This window comes from Schistocerca americana, chromosome X (genome assembly GCF_021461395.2).
Source record: "Schistocerca americana isolate TAMUIC-IGC-003095 chromosome X, iqSchAmer2.1, whole genome shotgun sequence".
Lineage (NCBI taxonomy): Eukaryota > Metazoa > Arthropoda > Insecta > Orthoptera > Acrididae > Schistocerca > Schistocerca americana.
Window position 1 is genome coordinate 944795687 of NC_060130.1, and position 21107 is coordinate 944816793.

The window sequence follows — 21107 nt, forward strand, 5'->3', positions numbered from 1 at the left end:
TGCAAAACTGAGTTAATGTATCTTCGAAATTATGTGTGATAATTACAAAGCTTATAGCATACTTGTAATACTTATACATCTGACGATGGCAATATAATTTTACTGAAACTAGTAATCAGGATATTTAACAACAGCGATTGGGTATAATAATTATAAAACTTGTAACATATTTTTAATACTTACAGATCGGTAGATGGCGAAATAACTTTGATGAAACTAGTAACCAGGGAATGTACAAACTGAGATCTGGGCATTTAAACTTCTTTTTTGGAAGCTGTTTTACATTTATGTAGAGATCGCTCTTCTTCTGACAATTCAAGTAACTACAGATTTATTAATGTTGTTGTTGTGGTCTTCAGTCCTGAGACTGGTTTGATGCAGCTCTCCATCCTGTGCAAGCTTCTTCATCTCCCAGTACCTACTGCAACCTACATCTTTCTGATTTTGCTTAGTGTATTCATCTCTTGGTCTCCCTCTACGATTTTTACCCTCCACACTGGCCTCCAGTACTAAATTGGTGATCCCTTGATGCCTCAACACATGTCCTACCAACAGATCCCTTCTTCTAGTCAAGTTGTGCCACAAACTTCTCTTCTCCCCAATCCTATTAAATACATCCTCATTAGTTATGTGATCTACCCATCTAATCTTCAGCATTCTTCTGTAGCACCACATTTCAAAAGCTTCTATTCTCTTCTTGTCCAAACTATTTATCGTCCATGTTTCACTTCCATACATGGCTACACTCCACACAAATACTTTCAGAAATGACTTCCTGACACTTAAATCTATACTCCATGTTAACAAATTTCTCTTCTTCAGAAACGCTCTCCTTGCCATTGCCGTCTACATTTTATATCCTCTCTACTTCGACCATCATCAGTTATTTTGCTCCCCAAATAGCAAAATTCCTTTACTACTTTAAGTGTCTCATTTCCTAATCTAATTCCCTCACTATATTCCTATAATACACTCCTGGAAATTGAAATAAGAACACCGTGAATTCATTGTCCCAGGAAGGCGACACTTTATTGACACATTCCTGGGGTCAGATACAGCACATGATCACACTGACAGAACCACAGGCACGTAGACACAGGCAACAGAGCATGCACAATGTCCGCACTAGTACAGTGTATATCCACCTTTCACAGCAATGCAGGCTGCTATTCTCCCATGGAGACGATCGTAGAGATGCTGGATGTAGTCCTGTGGAACGGCTTGCCATGCCATTTCCACCTGGCGCCTCAGTTGGACCAGCGTTCGTGCTGGACGTGCAGACCGCGTGAGACGACGCTTCATCCAGTCCCAAACATGCTCAATGGGGGACAGATCCGGAGATCTTGCTGGCCAGGGTAGTTGACTTACACCTTCTAGAGCACGTTGGGTGGCACGGGATACATGCGGACGTGCATTGTCCTGTTGGAACAGCAAGTTCCCTTGCCGGTCTAGGAATGGTAGAACGATGGGTTCGATGACGGTTTGGATGTACCGTGCACTATTCAGTGTCCCCTCGACGATCACCAGTGGTGTACGGCCAGTGTAGGAGATCGCTCCCACACCATGATGCCGGGTGTTGGCCCTGTGTGCCTCGGTCGTATGCAGTCCTGATTGTGGCGCTCACCTGCACGGCGCCAAACACGCATACGACCATCATTGGCACCAAGGCAGAAGCGACTCTCATCACTGAAGACGACACGTCTCCATTCGTCCCTCCATTCACGCCTGTCGCGACACCACGGGAGGCGGGCTGCACGATGTTGGGGCGTGAGCGGAAGACGGCCTAACGGTGTGCGGGACCGTAGCCCAGCTTCATGGAGACGGTTGCGAATGGTCCTCGCCGATACCCCAGGAGCAACGGTGTCCCTAATTTGCTGGGAAGTTGCGGTGCGGTCCCCTACGGCACTGCGTAGGATCCTACGGTCTTGGCGTGCATCCGTGCGTCGCTGCGGTCCGGTCCCAGGTCGACGGGCACGTGCACCTTCCGCCGACCACTGGCGACAACATCGATGTACTGTGGAGACCTCACGCCCCACGTGTTGAGCAATTCGGCGGTACGTCCACCCGGCCTCCCGCATGCCCACTATACGCCCTCGCTCAAAGTCCGTCAACTGCACATACGGATCACGTCCACGCTGTCGCGGCATGCTACCAGTGTTAAAGACTGCGATGGAGCTCCGTATGCCACGGCAAACTGGCTGACACTGACGGCGGCGGTGCACAAATGCTGCGCAGCTAGCGCCATTCGACGGCCAACACCGCGGTTCCTGGTGTGTCCGCTGTGCCGTGCGTGTGATCATTGCTTGTACAGCCCTCTCGCAGTATCCGGAGCAAGTATGGTGGGTCTGACACACCGGTGTCAATGTGTTCTTTTTTCCATTTCCAGGAGTGTATATACACAAATATGGATACATACAAAATTCGTAATTCGTTGATATTTAGTACAAGACAGAGACGTGGTTTCATGCGTGGTACAAAGAAATGGTGTTTCAAAATCACTTCACAAGCATACCACACTTTTGGAAGTATTTTCGCTAATCATCGTGCTAATATAAACGATAAACGCCTTTAAACAATAGTACACGTAAGTATATTTTCAAATATACGCATGTTTCCGTCTTGTGTCGTGTCTTTCCATCTCTAGTTCTTCCTTCTTATTGTTTGTTTCTTCTATATTACATGATATAAAACTTGTCGTATCCCGGAAACATTATGCTTGTACTCACCGGAATAAGCAGAAGGTTTTATCTGCCTCGATCCACATCTACATCTACATGGTTACTCTGCAATTCACACTAAAGTGCCTGGCAGAGGGTTCATCGAACCATTTTCATACTACTTCTCTACCATTCCACTCTCGAATGGCGCGTGGGAATAAGGGACACCTAAATCTCTCCCTTCGAGCTCTGATTTCTCTTTTTTATTATGATGATCATTTCTACCTACGTAGGTGGTGTCAACAAAAATTTTCGCATTCGGAAGAGAAAGCTGGTGATTGAAATTTCGTATATAGATCTCGCCGCAAAGAAAACCGCCTTTGTTTCAGTGACTGCCACCCCAACTCCCGTATCATATCAGTAATACTCTCATCCCTATTGCGCGATAACACGAAACGGGCTGCCTTTCTTTGCACCCCTCGATGTCCTCCGTCACCCCACCTGGTAAGGATCCCACACCGCGCAGCAGTATTCCAGCAGAGGACGGACAAGTGTAATGTAGGCTGTCTCTTGAGTGGGTTTGTTGCATCTTCTAAGTGTTCTGCCAACAAAGCGCAGTCTTTGTTTCGCCTTCGGCACAATATTGTCTATGTGGTCTTTCCAATTTAAGTTCCTCGTAATTGAAATTCCTAGGTATTTAGTCGAATTGACAGCCCTCAGATTTGTGCGATTTATTGTATACCCAAAATTTATCGGATTTCTTTTAGTACGCATGTGGATGACCTCGCAGTTTTCTTTGTTTAGTGCCATTTGCCAAGTTTCGCACCATACAGAAACTCTCTCTAGATCATTTTGTAATTGGAATTGATCGCCTGATGATTTTACTAGACTGTAAACTACAGCATCATCTGCAAACAATCTAAGGGGACTGCTCAGATTATCACCTAGGTCATTTATGTAGATCAGGAACAACAGAGGGCCTATGACACTACCTTGCGGAACGCCAGATATCACTTATGTTCTACTCGATGATTTACCGTCTATCACTACGTACTGTGACCTCTCTGAGAGGGAATCATGAATCTAGCCACACAACTGAGACGATACTGCATATGCACGCAATTTGATTATTAGTCGCTTGTGAGGAACGGTATCAAAAGCCCTCCAGAAATCCAGGAATATGGAATCGATCTGAGATCCCTTGTCGACAGCACTCATTACTTCATGGGAATAAAGAGCTATGTTGCACAAGAACGATATTTTCTGAATCCGTGTTGGTTATGTATCAATAAATCATTTTCTTCAGGGTGATTCATAATGTTCGAGTACAGTATATGATCGAAAATCCTACTGCAAATTGATTCTCCATGTTGTGGAAGAACGTCAGTACGCCTCACTATGAACGTCAGAGATTTGGGAGACAGGCATTTCGTATTTCGTTATCGGATGTCAGATGAAGGTAAGAGTGAATCCAATCATCACAGGAGTAAGTAGATGGTAGAACGCTTGCTAGGAATTTTGGGATTAGTTTTGAGAATATTAATTGTGGACGTATGGACAATACACAGTACAAGTATTTACCGAATATATAATCAGAGAGAGCTGCGGAAGAGTCCAACTTTTACCATCTATTCTAATAATCGGAGACAAATGTGTCGAGCTGCAGTTCGTTCCGGCTCGACCGGGCGGGATAGCCGAGCAGTCTGTGACACCTTGTCACGGTGCGCGCGGCTCCCCCCGTCGGCGGTTCGAGTCCTCCCTCGGGCATGGGTGTGTGTGCTGCCCTTAGCGTAAGTTAGTTTAAGTTAAATTAAATAGTGTGTAAGCTTAGGGACCGATGACCTCAGCAGTTTGGTCCCATAAGAACTTACCAGAAATTTCCAAGGTTTTCCGTTCCGGCTAGCGTAAAAGTAACACATAATTCATTCTTTACAGCACAAAGTCCTACAGCACATTGCACAGAAACTCAGCCAGCACACACTCAGCATACATCAACGCCTCGCCGCTTCCATCCATGATAATACTGGTTGCAGCTGCCCGTTACGTGTTCGCGTTAGCTCTGGTTCGACAAATCGATTCTTATCTGTCACTAGCAAACACTACTGTTAGTCAACCGATAGTGGCTGAACTGTGAATCGAAAGACATTCTTATGCATTCTGCAAGATATGCATTAATATATGACCAGACACATACAGGGTGTCCCAGATGGAATGATTAATCTTCAGGATATGTGAGGAACAATATTTCGAAGCAAAAAAGTCTAGTAATCATCGGCCCTAAAATGAATACCTTAAGAGCTATGAACACTTCTTCATTTTAGATACTGTGAAAAAAACCTCTTCGTGTGCGAACTCTACGCTTTTCATATTTTGGCAGGAGGTAGTATGGACCAAAACAAGAAAAAGTTATCAAGCAAACATGGGCTCTAAAATGTGTACATTAAGAGCTCTGAGCTCTTGTTCAGAAGAAGACTGTGTTTCACAGTAGCGGAGATGAACAAGTGCTTATAGCTGTTAAGTTATGCGCTTTACAGCCCATGATTACCGGACTTTTATTCTTGATTTGATCCGTACTACCGCCTCTCAAAGTATGGAAAGCGAAGAGCTTAGAGTAGAAGAGATTTGTTTTACAGTATCGAAGATGAACTGCTCAAAATTTTTGATGCAGATCTCATGCTACTCTATCCTGTGCAAGCCTCTTCATCTCCGAATAACTACGGAAACCTACATCCGATTAAACCTGCATACTGTATTCATCTCTTGATATCCCTCTAAAATTTTACGCCTCCCCCCTCCACACTTACTCTCTATCAGCCGATCCCGTCTTTTAGTCGAGATGTGCCACAAATTTGTTTTCTCCCCAGATCTGTTCAGTACCTCCTCGTTGGTAACATGATCTGCCGTCTAATCTTCAGGATTCTTCTGTAGCAGCACATCTGAAAACCTTCTGTTCTCTTCTTAGCTGATGTGTCACTAAACGTTTTTGCTGCGAATGATCGTTCCTGTCATATCCTTGAATATTACCATTCCTGCTGGGATACTCTGTATATGACAAAGTTGGATTTCTGCCAGTAGGTCAAGCTCACGTTCTACATCTACATCTGCATCTACATGGATACTCTGCAAATCACATTTAAGTGCCTGGCAGAGGGTTCATCGAACCACCTTCACAATTCTCTATTATTCCAATCTCGTATAACGCGCGGAAAGAATGAACACCTATATCCGTCCGTACGAGCTCTGATTTCCCTTATTTTTTAGTGGTGATCGTTCACCCCGATGTAGGTCGGTTTCAACAAAATATTTTCGCATTCTGAGGAGAAAGTTGGCGATTGGAATTTCGTGAGAAGATTCCGACGCAACGAAAAACGCCTTTCTTTTAATGATGTCCAGCCCAAATCCTATATCATTTCTGTGATACTCTCTCCCATATTTCACGATCATAAAAAACGTGCTGCCCTTCTTTGAACTTTTTCGATGTACTCCGTCAGTCCTATCTGGTAAGGATCCCACACGGCGCAGCAGTGTTCTAAAAGAGGACGGACAAGGATAGTGTAGGCAGTCTCCTTAGTAGGTCTGTTACATTTCCTAAGTGTCCTGCCAATAAAATACAATCTTTGGTTAGACTTCCCCACAACATTTTCTGTGTGTTCCTTTCAATTTGTTTGTAATTGTAATACCTAGGTATTTAATGAAATTTACGGCTTTTGGATTAGACTGATTTATCGTGTAACTGAAGTTTAACGAGTTCCTTTTAGCACTCATATGGATGACCTCACACTTTTCGTTATTTAGGGTCAACTGCCAGTTTTCGCACCATTCAGATATCTTTTCTAAATCGTTTTGCAGTTTGTTTTGATCTTCTGATGACTGATTAGTCGATAAACGACAGCGTCATCTGCAAACAACCGAAGACGACTGCTCATATTGTCTCCCAAATCGTTTATATAGATAAGGAACAGCAAAGGGCCCATAACACTACCTTGGGGAACGCCAGAAATCACTTCTGTTTTACTCGATGACTTTCCGTCAATTAGTACGAACTGTGACCTCTGACAGGAAATCACAAATCCAGCCGCTTGTGTTTTTTTCTTTTTTTTTTCCTTTATTGAATTTAGATTTCCCCCGAAGGGGGCGGGCTGGCAGCAGCTTAGTACGCCGCTCTTCAGCCTACAGACTTTGTTAAAAATATGAAGAGAATAAATAATAAAAACAGGCGATAAAATCGGAGAATTAAATAGTAACATGGCGAAAAAATCGTGGAACTTAAAACATAGAACAAAGGGATGATTATGCCAATAAAATACATATGAAGCAGACAGGTAAATCAATAGACAAACAATTAAAAAACACGGCGACAGTCTGGTTTCTGTTCGCAACAGACATAAAATTCACACCCAGCGACACCATGGTTTCTGTTCGCAACACGAGAAAGACGAACAACACTGTACAGTCACTGGAACACTGCACTGAAAAGTTAGCAAATGTGACATACCACAGCCGAGAGCAGGTGGGGGGAAGCTGGACAGATGATGGGAAAATAAAAAAAAGGGGGGGGGGGGAATGAGGACCCATAAGAGGGGTGGGGGGTGCTGGGCAGACGTAACATGGAGTGGGGAAGGCAGAGGAGGGTAATACAAAAGGACTCTGGGCGAGGGGGGGGAGATGGGAGGTAGGGAGAGGTTTGGTGGGGAGAAAACAGGATGTAAAGGGGGAGGGGGAAGAGGGAGCCCAGGGAAAGGACCGAGGAAAGGAGGGGGGTGGGTGAAGGTCACAGTTGATAAGAGGGATAGATGGAGGGAAAGAGGGCATCATCCAGGAGGGGAGTTGATGGAAGCCACCTTGGCAAAGGAGATGAAGGGTGTAGAGATGGAGGGTAGGGGGGACACAACAGTGAAGGCCTGGCAGGGGGCGGGGACAGGAGAGGAGAGGAGCAACCAGGGGGTGAGGGGGATCAAGGCGGTAGGACGCGTAGAGTATGCGGATATGTTCAAGGAACAGGAGCCGTTGGGGAAAGGAATGAGGTCATAAAGGATCCGCATGGGGGACGGGAGGCGTATAAGGGAATGAGAGGCAGAGTGCATGACGCTCGAGGATCTGGAGGGACTGACATAACAGAGGATGGGACGGGTTAAGGATTTGTAGGTGTGGAGGATGGTAGGGGGGTGCAACCCCCATGTCCAGCCAGAGAGGAGTTTGAGGAGTGGGAGGCAGTTGTGGGCTTTGGATTGGATGGAGCAGAGATGAGGGATCCATGTGAGATGACGGTCAATGGTGAGGCCAAGGTAGGTGAGGGTGGGCGTGAGGCGGACAGGACGGGTGCAGACGGTAAGGGAGAAATCCAGGAGCCGGAAGGAGAGAGTGGTACGACCTACGATGATTGCCTGGGTCTTGGAAGGATTGATTTTCAGGAGCAGCCGCTTGTGTGGTACATGAAACAAATTTCAAGTAATCGCTTTGAAATTTACAGCCAGAGAGTGTTTATATTTTATATGCCTTTCTTTTTCTCTACAACTTTGAACTGAACGGTTTATGTCGTTTCAGACATTTGCAGTTGGGCTGGGTGTTCCGTGTTTCAGGCCGGCGTGCCACAGCTCGCTGTTCCAGACGTGGGAGACGCTGCTGCAGGAGGTGGAGGTGGACTCGCAGGCGCACGCCGACATCGCGTCCATCCTGGGCCGGCAGGTGGCGCGGCCCCTGCTCGAGCGCACCTTCCACCGCAAGATCCAGTCGCGCAAGGTCTTCACGCATCGCGAGAGCTTCGAGGTCATCCTGGCCAAGGCAGAGGACAAGTTAGCCAAGGTTTGTGCCAGCCTGTCTAACATCGAAAGACAACCACAGTTTCGCGTGGAATTTTCGTGCCAACAAGGTGCTCGTACGTATCTCCAGGCCCTTTTGGGGAGCTACCCTAAGTTGATGAACCTGGTTTTCCCATGACGGCAGTGCAAGTTCTCTGGACATTGCTAAGAAGGAAGGGAAAGAAAGTTTTAACGTTCCATCGACGACGAAGTCTTCGGAGTCGGCACATAAGCTCGTATTGGGGAAATACAGCTGTGTGTTCCTTGGAGGGTAGGACGTCAAACGGGCCGACGTGGAGCACGAGAGGCACCACCGGACATTTTAATTTCCATTGCCTATACTTTTACAAATAAATTCATAAAACTTTGTCACCATGACCAGGAAGAATTCAGAATTCACACTCATAGCAGTGGAAGTTCGAAAACATAACGAAATAATTTTCTTTATATGTAAAATTTCATCTTTTTTTCACTTACTAATGGCAGCATTTGTTGCTATAGGTACACTTTTCTTCATAAGTAAGAGAGATTCTTCGATGAATTTTGCACAGCATACAAACCATACTTAAAGGTGTATGAAACTCCAGAATTTTCCACATCTATTAAAAACTGTGGTAAAATTGAGGTAATTAACTATAAAATTTGTGTTTTTTCTTAACATGAAGTTTAAAATATAACATCTCATTAGTTTTTTCATAAATTAAATAAAGTCTAGAGTTTCATACACCTGTAAATATGGTATGTATGCTGTGCAAAATTCATCGAAGAATCTCTGCAACGTATGAAGAAAAGTGTACCTATAGCAACAAATGCAGCCATAAGTAAGTGAAAAAATGATGAAATTTCACATGTAAAAAATATTATTTTGTTATGTTTTCGAACTTCCACTGAAATGAGTGTGAATCCTGAATCCTTCCTGGTGATGCTGACAAAGTTTTATGACTTCATTTGTAAAAGTATAGACACTGGAAATTAAAATGTCCTGTGATGCCTCTCCTACTCCAAGTCGGCCAGTTTGACGTCCTGCCCCCCTTAAAAGAAACCCTCTCCTCATTTGCCATAACAGATTTACGGAAATCGTGGGAAACCAATATCTAGATAGCCAGATGGGGATTTGATTCTCTATCTTATCGGATGCGAATCCAGTGACTTACTTCTGCGCTACCCCTTTCGTTCTGACATAAGAAACGCTTTAAAACACCACCAGTCATCAGAATGAGATTTTCACTCTGCAGCGGAGTGTGTGCTGATATGAAACTTCCTGGCAGATTAAAACTGTGTTCGCAGGAGAGCTTCTGTAAAGTTTGGAAGGCAGGAGACGAGGTACTGGCAGAAGTAAAAGCTGTGAGGATGGGGCGTGAGTCGTGCTTGGGTAGCTCAGTGGTAGAGCACTTGCCCACGAAAGGCCAAGGTCCCGAGTTCGAGTCTCGGTCCGGTACACAGTTTTAATCTGCCAGGAAGTTTCATATCAGCGCACACTCCGCTGCAGAGTGAAAATCTCATTCTGGAAACATCCCCCAGGCTGTGGCTAAGCCATGTCTCTGCAATATCCTTTCTTTCAGGAGTGCTAGTTCTGCAAGGTTCGCAGGAGAGCTTCTGTTAAGTGTGGAAGGTAGGAGACGAGGTACTGGCAGAAGTAAAAACTGTGAGGACGGGGCGTGAGTCGTGCTTGGGTAGCTCAGTGGTAGAGCACTTGCCCGCGAAAGGCAAAGGTGCCGAGTTCGAGTCTCGGTCCGGCACACAGTTTTAATCTGCCAGGAAGTTTCAGCACCAGTCATCTACCCAAGGAACAGCACTCTAGAATGAATTGATTTCTTTATGTTGAGAAGCACAGCCACGATTCAAAGAGAGACGTAATTATAACCACATAAATTGATCGGTTGAAATAACTGATTCTTTCAGCGCTGTTGCTATTGTCACCCTAAAGTTTTTGTGAAGAGCACCTATAACACAACAACAACTACAATTGTGCATAAACCGAAAAGATAAAACCTGTTCTACCGTACCGGACTATATCAAAATAGTAGTGAGGTACCCACATTACTTACTTACAAGTGAATGTGGACTCCTTGTCATAATAGGTGTGATATACTTCTGTTCGACTCTCCGCGCTTTCCATAAATCCGCTGTAAATCTATTGCAAATAGATTGTGGCAGATGAAAACTGCTTTGTTGCTCATACCCTAAGTTTTGCATAATATCAGTTGATTTTGAGGTAACATAACGAACAGTTTCGGTCAATACACAAAATTACATGATACTATCCATTCATTTCCATATTGATCGTTTTACTTATATTCACTTTATCAGCTTTCTTTGCGTGGTTAAAGTTTACACGTTTGGTTTCTGTTTTAGAAATTATCACCCACGTTACTCGCACGTATTGGAAGGCAGAACCACTTCTTATTCGCACTGACATAATGGGTTTTTAGGCAGACAAATTCCATCAGGTAAACCTGCTAAGCTCGATATGAGAACGATGCTCATCTTATTTTGACAGTTTTTAGAAAACCTTTTGAAGCAATTAGTGTATTACAATCGAAGCAGGCGGTCAAAATACCTCGATTATAAACAGTTGTTTCACTTAAAAGACGACGTTTTCATTACTATAAATAGGGTGTTTCTAAAATGAATGTAAAGATGGAAGTTCTGGTAGAGCAACTTTCACATAGCAACCCAAGTCCGCATCCCTTAGGATTCGACGTTGGATGTCATTTAATAGCGTCGCGGGCCGCCGGGATTGTAGGCATACAGCCCGCCATCCGAGTCGAAATGGTAGCAGGTATTCTGGACGGGATAACACCAAGGAGTTTCTTCCGCCATTTGCTGGGACGCGAAAGCGTTGCGTTTGACAGTGCAAATGCTTCTTTGATACGTTGTCGGACAGAGAGCGGCACCTGTGCACGGTCCAGAATCTGGTTCGCCATGCATCAGTGTGTCAAACTGGGAGACTCTTGTGTTTGGTACTGTGCGAAGCGGATTGTAAATGTCGCGTTTTTAGTGAAAGGTCACATATGCACTGTGCTTCTGGGCGGTGCATGGAAAGGCTCTCACTGCTCAACGGCTGTATTTTCAACTGTTCCTGAATAGTCGAGTGCCAGATCCACACACGTTCACCCCGTCCACACCCACTTAAGAGACACAGGTGAACTTGATGTGAGTTGTCCACTGGCAAGGTATCGTAATGGTGCTTGTGCGTTTAAGGCCTACCTCGAAACCCGATGGATTTATTTTGTGCTACAGGAGCGAAGGCTGGGCGGACGCGGTCGTTAACTTACAGAGTGTGCACCCGAGTTTGAGGAAGAGACGTTAGCACTGCTCCCAAACACGCCCTCAACAAGCTCTCGGAGTGTTGATCGAGAAATGGGTGTAAGACATTACACGGTCTGGTGTATGTGGAATGAAAAAGATTTGCACCCTTACCGCCTTCAGAACGTTCAAGCCCTTAACCAAGAAGATTTTCCGCATCGCACTGACTTTGCCAGTGGTTTTTGCAGAAGTGTGCGATTCAACCTGAAGTCCCACACTTTTTACTTTTTTATGGATGAGGCATACTTTACAAGGGAAGCTGTGTTCAACAGCCACAATCAACACGTGCGGGCACGGGAAAATCCGTACGCCGCTTTTGTGGATGGTCACCAAGAGCGCATCACAGTCAACGATTGGGCTGGTTTGATAGGCGATCTGATTGGTCCATACATGCTCCCCGACGACTGAACGGAAACAGATACTTAATCCTCTTTAGATATATACTGACGGAGTTATTGGAACATGTCCTTCTCTACGTGCAACAGCTCACATAGTACCAGCATGAGGGTGCATCTGCGCACTTCGATCATGTGGTCGAAATTATTTGGATGAGACGTCTGGTGAGAAATGGCTAGGGCGCGGTGGACCGTTGGCATGGCCTGAACGTTCCTCCTAATTGAAGCCACTTGATTTTTTTCGTCTGGGGACATCTGAAATCTGTTTACGAAGCATCTATCGAGACAGCTAAAGAGTGAATAGCGTGAAAAACGGTAGCCCCTGATGTAATGTCCACATTGCCAATGGTGTTTGAAAGGGAGCGACAATCTCTCAGGCGTCATTGAACGGCGTAATTTAGAACTGTTTTCTTAAATATTTTCGAATAAAGGCCATGAAACGTCAACCCCACGTATCCTTTACTTTGATGTCACAAATAAATTGAAAACGTTGCCCGGAACAACTGCGACCGTGCGGTTTGTATGCCTGTCTTCACCGTGGCGCAAAAGCACTCCGACTTCAGGCTACAAGTGGCCCATCGTGTCATCCTCAGCTGAGGATGCGGATAGGAGGGACGTGTGGTCAGCACACCGTTCTCCCGGTCGTTATGATGGTTTTCTTTGACCGGAGCCGCTGCTATTCATGCGAGTAGCTCGTCAATTGGCATCGCGAGGCTTAGTGCACTGCGAGAAATGGCAACAGCGCATGGCGGCCCGGATGGTCACCCACCCACGTGCCGGCCACTCCCGACAGCGCTTAACTTCGCTGATCTGACGGGAAACGGTGTATCCACTGCGGCAAGGCCATTGCCCCCCGTGGCGCGCGACGCTTTTAAATGAAACTTAGGGCTGAATGCCAAGGAATGCGGACATGGGTGACTATGTGAAAGTTGCTTGCTAGGATCTTCTCTTCCAGCCCTTTCATTATTAAATTCATTTTAGAAACACCCTGTATTTATTAAAACATCGACAAACGCATACCAATAACTTTCGTATTGTTCAAATAACTTACGGGAATGCAGAGGGTGACGTCGTCGACAACCACCGATATTTAGAATGGAGGGCGCCCTGTCATTTTCAAGACAAAACTGCAACAAGTAAGCGCTGTGCAAAGGAATTTAAACCTCGGTTCTCAAAGAAACTCCGGAAAGAACACTCACAGACACTGTAAACAAACCAAAGATGAGCGACATCGTAAGTTATCGATAGTGAAATTAACATCAAAGGTTGAGATAGCATACATTTGTTCCTCTACTTTTTGAGAAGACAGTACGCAGGATTCCACGCAGAATTTAAACAAAAACCACCATCTCTATTTGTAAGATTCGTTGCTAATTTAATCTCGTAGTATTCCACAGGATGGCCGGTGCCAAGACAATGTTCTGCAATTGCGGATTTGCTCGAATGTTATAAGCATGTGTGTCGCTTATGCGCAGTGCTCATCAATATATGACATGCCACAAGTGCAAAGAATACGGTAGACAACTGCCTTACGCAAACCTAGATCATCCTTAACGAAGCCTAAAAGGACCCTGATCTGATGGTGGTCAAAAAACGCATTTCACATCATATTTCCGAAAAATACAACTAATCCTGTTCGAAATGCTTCCTGCGTAAGGCAAAAAGGCCGAAGCCTTTGGTGCTATCTCGGTGTAATCATCACTCAGCTGGTGCACAGTTGGTCGATAGCGCAAGGTACGCGTGATCTGCCTCTCACTGTAACCATTCTGACGAAAGGTGACTTCGAGATGGGCTAACTCAGCTGAAAAACTCCCAGGGGCCGAGATGACGTAGGCGCTGTGATCCATGACACGAAGTACCCCTTCACGCTGAGTCGGATGGTGACCACTACCAGCCTGCAGATACAAGTCAGTGTGAGTAGGCTTCCTGTAAACGAAATACCCCAACGTAACATCCACCTTCCTCCTGACCAGCACATCAAGAAAGGGAAGCCAGCCATCCTTTTCTATCTCCATCGTTAAACAAATATTCGGCTCAGTATCTTGGTTTGCGTAAAGCGTGTGTCTATCGTATTCCTTGCAGTTGTGGCATGTCATATATTGTCGGACTTTTAGGACTGTGGAGGACCGGTGTACTGATCATAAGCGGCACACACGCTTACAACAGTCGAGCAAATCCGCCATTGCAGAATACTGTCTTGGTATCGGTCATCCTGTGGAATACAACAACTAGGTGACCTGGCATGCACTTCCAGCTATTGGAATAGTGTTATTAAGGAATATGTTGAGATAAATTAGAAGGAATCTAATAAAAAGGGATGGTGGTTTCTGTTTAAATTCTGCATGGAATCCTGCTCTTTCCCTTGTAAAAAAATAGAGGGACAGAGTTTATGCTACCTGGCCCGATGATTACTAATTTCACTACTGATAACTCGGCCAATTTTGGTTCGTTATGACGCTAATATTTACAGTGTGTGTGTGTGTGTGTGTGTGTGTGTGTGTGTGTGTGTGTGTGTGTGTGTGTTATCTTTCCAGAGTTTTCTGAGAACCGAGATTTTAAATTCCCTTGCACAGCGCTTACTTGCTGTGATTTTGTGTTGATAATGGCAAGGTCTGCTCGATGACGTCACCCGGCTGCATTCCCGTAAGTTATATGATCATCGTTTACGCCGGAAGAAACTCAGGTCTCACAAGTTGCGTATTACTTTATCTAGCCGAAATCCAATTATAGTTCCATAATCGACTAATCAGATGGAAGCGTTTGATGTACATCGTGATGAAATTTTGTTAGACTTTTTTCTGACGTTTTTCTAGTAATTTTTGTGTCTGTATATTTTTAGTCCTTTCCATCCCTTTCAACCCGATTCAGTAAAAACTTTATAATCACAATTCGCACGTGACCAGAAACAGCAATTTGTGAGGGATTTCCGCTTCACTTGTATAGACCGAACTACAAGGACGTACTGAAAATTAATGCCTCCGAGTTTTTTATCCGGTTATCAACATCGTTTGAAGTATTACATGTCATGTATATTACTCGGTCAGATTTCGCACCTTCCTGACGGAAGTTGCAACCCTCCGCCCCAACAGGGCTCCCAATTGTTGGGTGTACTCAGTAAGGAACGTAATTATGTCGCTGCGTGAGAAACAGCGTATTGTAATCGAGTTTCTAACCGCGCGATACGGGCCTCCAATTGATGTCCATATAAGAATGAAATGTGTTTTGAGCGTGAGGGTGATAGGCTCTTTGACAATCTTGTGACAGATGATGGAAGTTGGGTTCACCATTTTAGCCCAGAGAGCAAGAGAGCATCAATGGAGCTCCGCCACAAAGGATCACCAACGCCTAAAAAATACAAGACCATACCATCAGCAGGCGAAGTCATCCTCACTGTGTTCTAGGATGTCCAAGGTGTGGTACAGTTGGGATTCATGCCTAAAGAGACCACTATAAACTCTGCGAGATACTGCGAGACCCCAAGAAAACTGAAAGCAGGAATTCGAAAAGTTTGTCCACACGTGGATCACCCTCTCCTTCAACATGATAATGCCGGACCATACACGAGCTCTGTGACATTTTCAAAACAATCCGACGCCTTGGGTTCACTGTCGTCGATCATCTTCCATACAGTCGAGTCTTGGTCCCGTAAGATTTTTATCTGTTTCCAAAACTCAAAGAACATCTTCGAGGACTTCACTTTGATAGTGATGAAGTGATGCAAGCAGAGGTGAGGTTGTGGCTCCGTCAACAAAGCCAAATATTCAACAATGAAGGTATCAACAAGCTGGTCTCTCGTTGGGAGAAGTGTGTTCGTCGCCAGGGTGACTATGTTGAGAAATAAAAATGTAGATATGAGGAATAAAGATGTAAAATGTTGATAAAGTCTTATTTACTTAAAAATCTTTAAGAATTGACACATAAAATTACAGAGGAATTACTTTTCAGCACACGCCTTTAGAACAAGAGAAAAAAGTCTAAATACTATGGATGACTCAGTGGGGTATTGTAGGTTATGTTTGGAAGTGTAGGTATATGTAGGGACATATTTAATGGTTGGGAAGTGGGAGATGATTGAAGTTCCATTAGGAGACAACAGACAAAGCATAAAGGAGTATGGAAGAGCAGATCAGAGTGCCATGCTAAATGCAAGTCATTTTGAATGTTTTCGATTCTCTAAACATAAGTGGTTTTTTTTCCTTTATTGATTTTCGATGTCCCTCACCCCCCCCCCCCCCAGATGGGGGGGGGCGGTCTGACAGCAGCTTAATATGCTGCTCTACAACCGAGAGAAGAGCTAAACAAACAATGGCAAGATAACAAACAATATAAAAAGGCGATAAAACGGTGACTTTGTGAATCACAGTAAAATGGTGGAAAGTTGCAGAATTTCAAACATAAAAACACGGCGTTAACAATGAGGATGAAAACGCACAGCAAGTAGGCAGGCACAATTAGAAAACACGGCGACAGTCTGATGTCTGTTGGCACGAGATAAACAACACAACTAGCGACAGTATGGTGGCTTTTCGCAACACTGACAGGTGACGCACAACACGGAACATTCACTGAAAACAGCGCTATTGGCGACACAGCGGCAGATGGGGGCGGGGGGAGGACCCGGACCGATGAGGGGGGAAAGGGGGGGCAGGAGTGGAAAAGAAAAAAAAGGGGGGGAGCCGGTGGAGAAAGAGGACATAGAAAAAAGAGGGGCAAAGCGGACGCGAGAAAGAGTGGCGAAGGCAGTGGAGGGGAAAGCAAAAGGACTCGGGGAAAACGTAAGTGGACGCAACCTAAAATATGAAAAGCATAGAGCATGCAGTGGATACGAGAACAACAGTACGTAGGCCTACATGAAGTAATTTTCTTCAATACTGAACGTACGTACTGTTGTTATCGAAACAGCTACTTATCACACGCCTGTTATACCTGTTATTCTTTAGTACGAGAATTGCCCAGAAGTAATGCACCGCATTTTCTTTTTTCCTCAGCTGAAAACAATGCTACGAATGTGAAACGTTAAGTATGTATTCTTTGAAGTATCTAGAGTGAGCGCGCCAAGTTTCCGTTATTTCCGACAGATAGCGTAGCTGCAGTACAGTTTCAAAATGGCGTCTGTAGGTGATGTACGTTGCAAGCAACGTGCCGTCATTGAATATCTTACTGCATAAAAAGAAACTCTGGAGAATATTGACAAACGCTTGTTCTAAGTCTATAGAGCATGTGCTGTCGAGAGAAGTACAGAAGGCGAGGTCATCAAATGGCGGTTCAGGGGAGCTCCACGATTTGCAGCCGGCCGTGGTGACCGAGCGGTTCTAGGCGCTACAGTCTGGGACCGTGCGGCCGCTGCGGTCGAAGGTTCGAATCCTGCCTCGGGCATGGATGGGTGTGATGTCCTTAGGTTAGTTAGGTTTAAGTAGTTCTAAGTTCTAGGGGACTGATAACCTTAGAAGTTAAGTCCCATAGTGCTCAGAGCCATTTGAACCACGATATTGCAGCGGTCGGGGAGGCCATCCACGGTTGTCTCACCTGACATGTTGCAGCGAGCTGACGTCATTGGCAAGGACAGACACATTACGACTCGGCAGTTGACGCTGCATCTGTCAATCAGCAAAGTAAGTGTGGATGCAATTATCCGCAATGTTAGATGTTCAAAAGTGGGTCCCGCGGTGACTGACGGTGGATCATAAATCAACGTTTTGAAGCTGAGGGGGAGGCCTTCTTCTCCCGTATTGTGAAAGGTGGTGAAACCTGATTTCATCATTTTGAGCCCGAAACAAGACGATGAGAGATGGAATGGCTCCATTCGCACTCCCCACAGAAGAAATAATTCAAAGCAACTTCTTCCGCCAGTAAGGTCATGATCACCGTATTCTGGGACTGTGAAGGTGTGATTCTCATTGATGTGATACCAAGAGGCGGTACCATTAGTTCAGAAGCATATGTCAACACATTAACAAACTCCAAGACGCCTTCCGGCAACTTCAGCGTCACAGCAATCCAGGAGATGTTTTGCTGCAACACGATAACGCTGGGCCCCACACACGTCTGAGGACTGCTGAACGCATCGCAAAACAGGGTTCGACGGTATTACCCCATCCACCGTACAGTTCTGACCCAGTCTCTCGGTCTTCCACTTGTTTGGGCCATTAAAGGGTGCTATTCGTGGAAGACATTTTGAGGACGATGAGGAGGTGATTCACTCAGTGAAGCACTGGCTCCGCCACCAGGATAAGGATTGGTACGCGCCCGTATTTCGCGCTGGAGCAAGGCCATAGAACGGGATGCATATTATGTGGAAAATAGAGTATGTAGATAAAACACCATTCTTTCGTGTGTGTAATTCTAATAATATTCAATAACGAATTGTATGTGTCCACTGATGACCGTGCAATATTAAACTAACACTGCATGTGTTTCTCGTATGAAGATCCGTCCATATTCATCAGTAACTACACCTCTGAGATTTCCTTGTAATGTTATATCCAGTTCAGACGTATAGTCTTTTTACACCACTGGCCATTAAAATTGCTACACCACCAAGATGACGTGCTACAGACGCGAAATTTAACCGCCAGGAGGAAGATGCTGTGATATGCAAATGATTAGCTTTTCAGAGCATTCACGCAAGGTTGGCGCCGGTGGCGACACCTACAACGTGCAGACACGAGGAAAGTTTCCAACCAATTTCTATACACAAACAGCAGTTGACCGGCGTTGTCTGGTGAAACGTTGTTGTGATGCCTCGTGCAAGGAGGAAAAATTCGTACCATCACGTTTCCGACTTTAATAAAGGTCGGATTGTAGCCTATCGCGATTGCGGTTTATCGTATCGCGAAATTGCTGCTAGCGTTTGTCGAGAGCTATTGACTGTTAGCAGAATATGGGATCGATGGGTTCAGGAAGGTAGTACGGAACGCCGTACTGGATCCCAACGGCCTCGTATCACTAGCAGTCGAGATGACATGCATCTTATCCGCATGGCTGTAACGGGTCGTGCAGCCACGTCTCGATCCCTGAGTCAACAGATGGGGACGTTTGCAAGACAACAACCATCTACACGAACAGTTCGACGACGTTTGCAGCACCATCGTCCATCAGCTCGGAGACCATGGCTGCGGTTACCCTTGACGCTGCATCACAGACAGGAGCGCCTGGGATGGTGTACTCAACGACGAACCTGGGTGCACGAATGGCAAAACGTCATTTTTTCGGATGAATCCAGGTTCTGTTTACAGCATCATGATGGCCGCATCCGTATTTGGCGACATTGCGGTGTACGCACGTTGGAAGCGTGTATTCGTCATCGCCATACTGGCGTATCACCCGGCGTGATGGTATGGGGTGCCATTGGTTACACGTCTCGGTCACCTCTTGTTCGCATTGACTGCACTTTGAACGGTGGACGTTACATTTCAGATGTGTTACGACCCGTGGTTCTACCCTTCATTCGATCCTTGCGAAACCCTACATTTCAGCAGGATAATGCACGACCGCATGTTGCAGGTCCTGTACGGGCCTTTCTCGATACAGAAAATGTTCGACTGCTGCCCTGGCCAGCACATTCTCCAGATCTCTCACCAATTGAAAACATCTGGTCAATGGTGGCCGAGCAACTTGCTCGTCACAATACGCCAGTCACTACTCTTGATGAACTGTGGTATCGTGTTGAAGCTGCATGGGCATCTGTACGTGTACACGCCATCCAAGCTCTGTTTGACTCAATGCCCAGGCGTATCAAGGCCGTTATTACAGCCAGAGGTGGTTGTTCTGGGTGCTGATTTCTCACGATCTATGTACCCAAATTGCCTGAAAATGTAATCACATGTCAGTTCTAGTATAATGTATTGGTCCAATGAATACCCGTTTATCATCTGCATTTCTTCTTGGTGTAGCAGTTTTAATGGCCAGTAGTGTATATACTTGAGTTACGACATACTTTAGATTTCACTATTATGGCGCACTTGTAGTTGAGAATGACATAAGATCGAAACTGACTGCAGCGCTAAATTAAGTCAGTTCTTCAACCTAATTGCCTCTTTGGAAATAGTTATAGGTTTTGATCCTGCAGCGAGTTTCTGTTATGAAAGAGAGTTCAGAGTTGAGTTTGTATTTGAAGCTGAAGTATTTTTGGGCGTCGTGCGGAACACGAGAGTGTCTCGGAAGTTTTAGTAAGTGACGGTCGATATCCAGTTGGACGGGACAAGATATGATAGGGTGGATAGCGTGATTACTGATCTTTTCATCTTTCATCCGGTGACCAGTGTAAGCGAAGCAAATTAATAACTAACAGGACGGGGGTATGTCTCCAAAAAATGCACTTAGTGAGGGTCAACTAAACGATTAAACAATGTCGTTCCACGGAGACCATCATATTTCACTCGATAAGAATGTTTATTTCTCATGCCTGTTAACTTTAACCAAAAGACTTTTCGCTTAAGGTAATTTTGGGGGACACAGGCAGCTTGAGGAGACGCACGTGGTGGCGCAGTGATCGAATCTGTCGCGATTTCTTAGTAGTAAACAGAGCGATAAAGAACTGGTAGCAGAGGAGCAGGAGGTGCAACTACTCAACCTTTACATCACATTAGTCGTATTCCACGGATCTCTAGAATGTGGAAAGAAGTCTAAGATATGTATGTTATTTAAATTCAATGCAATGAAATTACTTGATATTTTTTTAAATTTTATTCTGTTACAGTGCTAATATTCATTACAAAATTACCTTGAGTATTAATTTAAATAATTTCTGTGAGTGAATAGAAAGAGTTTCCCAAAAAAAAATTCTTTACTTTAGTCGAAACGTCCACCTCATTACCTGCAAGACATTTAGTATGTGTATAATGAAGCAGGTGTCAAAATAATGAGATTTTAGAAGAAGTCTCTACAGACCGGTCTAGAAATAATACCGTACTGAATTCTAATAACATACCTCTGTACTCTGAAAGTTA

At 45.0% G+C, this 21107-nt stretch overlaps 1 protein-coding gene across 3 annotated transcripts in view; it reads left to right on the forward strand.

Moving 5' to 3' along the window:
* The window catches only part of LOC124555076 (SH3 and cysteine-rich domain-containing protein), a 981469-nt gene that overhangs the window by 130786 nt on the left and 829576 nt on the right, over positions 1–21107 (forward strand). For all 3 annotated transcript variants that reach the window (XM_047128864.1, XM_047128865.1, XM_047128866.1), the window contains exon 2: positions 8237–8459. The gene's annotated coding sequence lies outside the window, so the exon portion shown is untranslated. The remainder of the gene's footprint in view (positions 1–8236; positions 8460–21107) is intronic.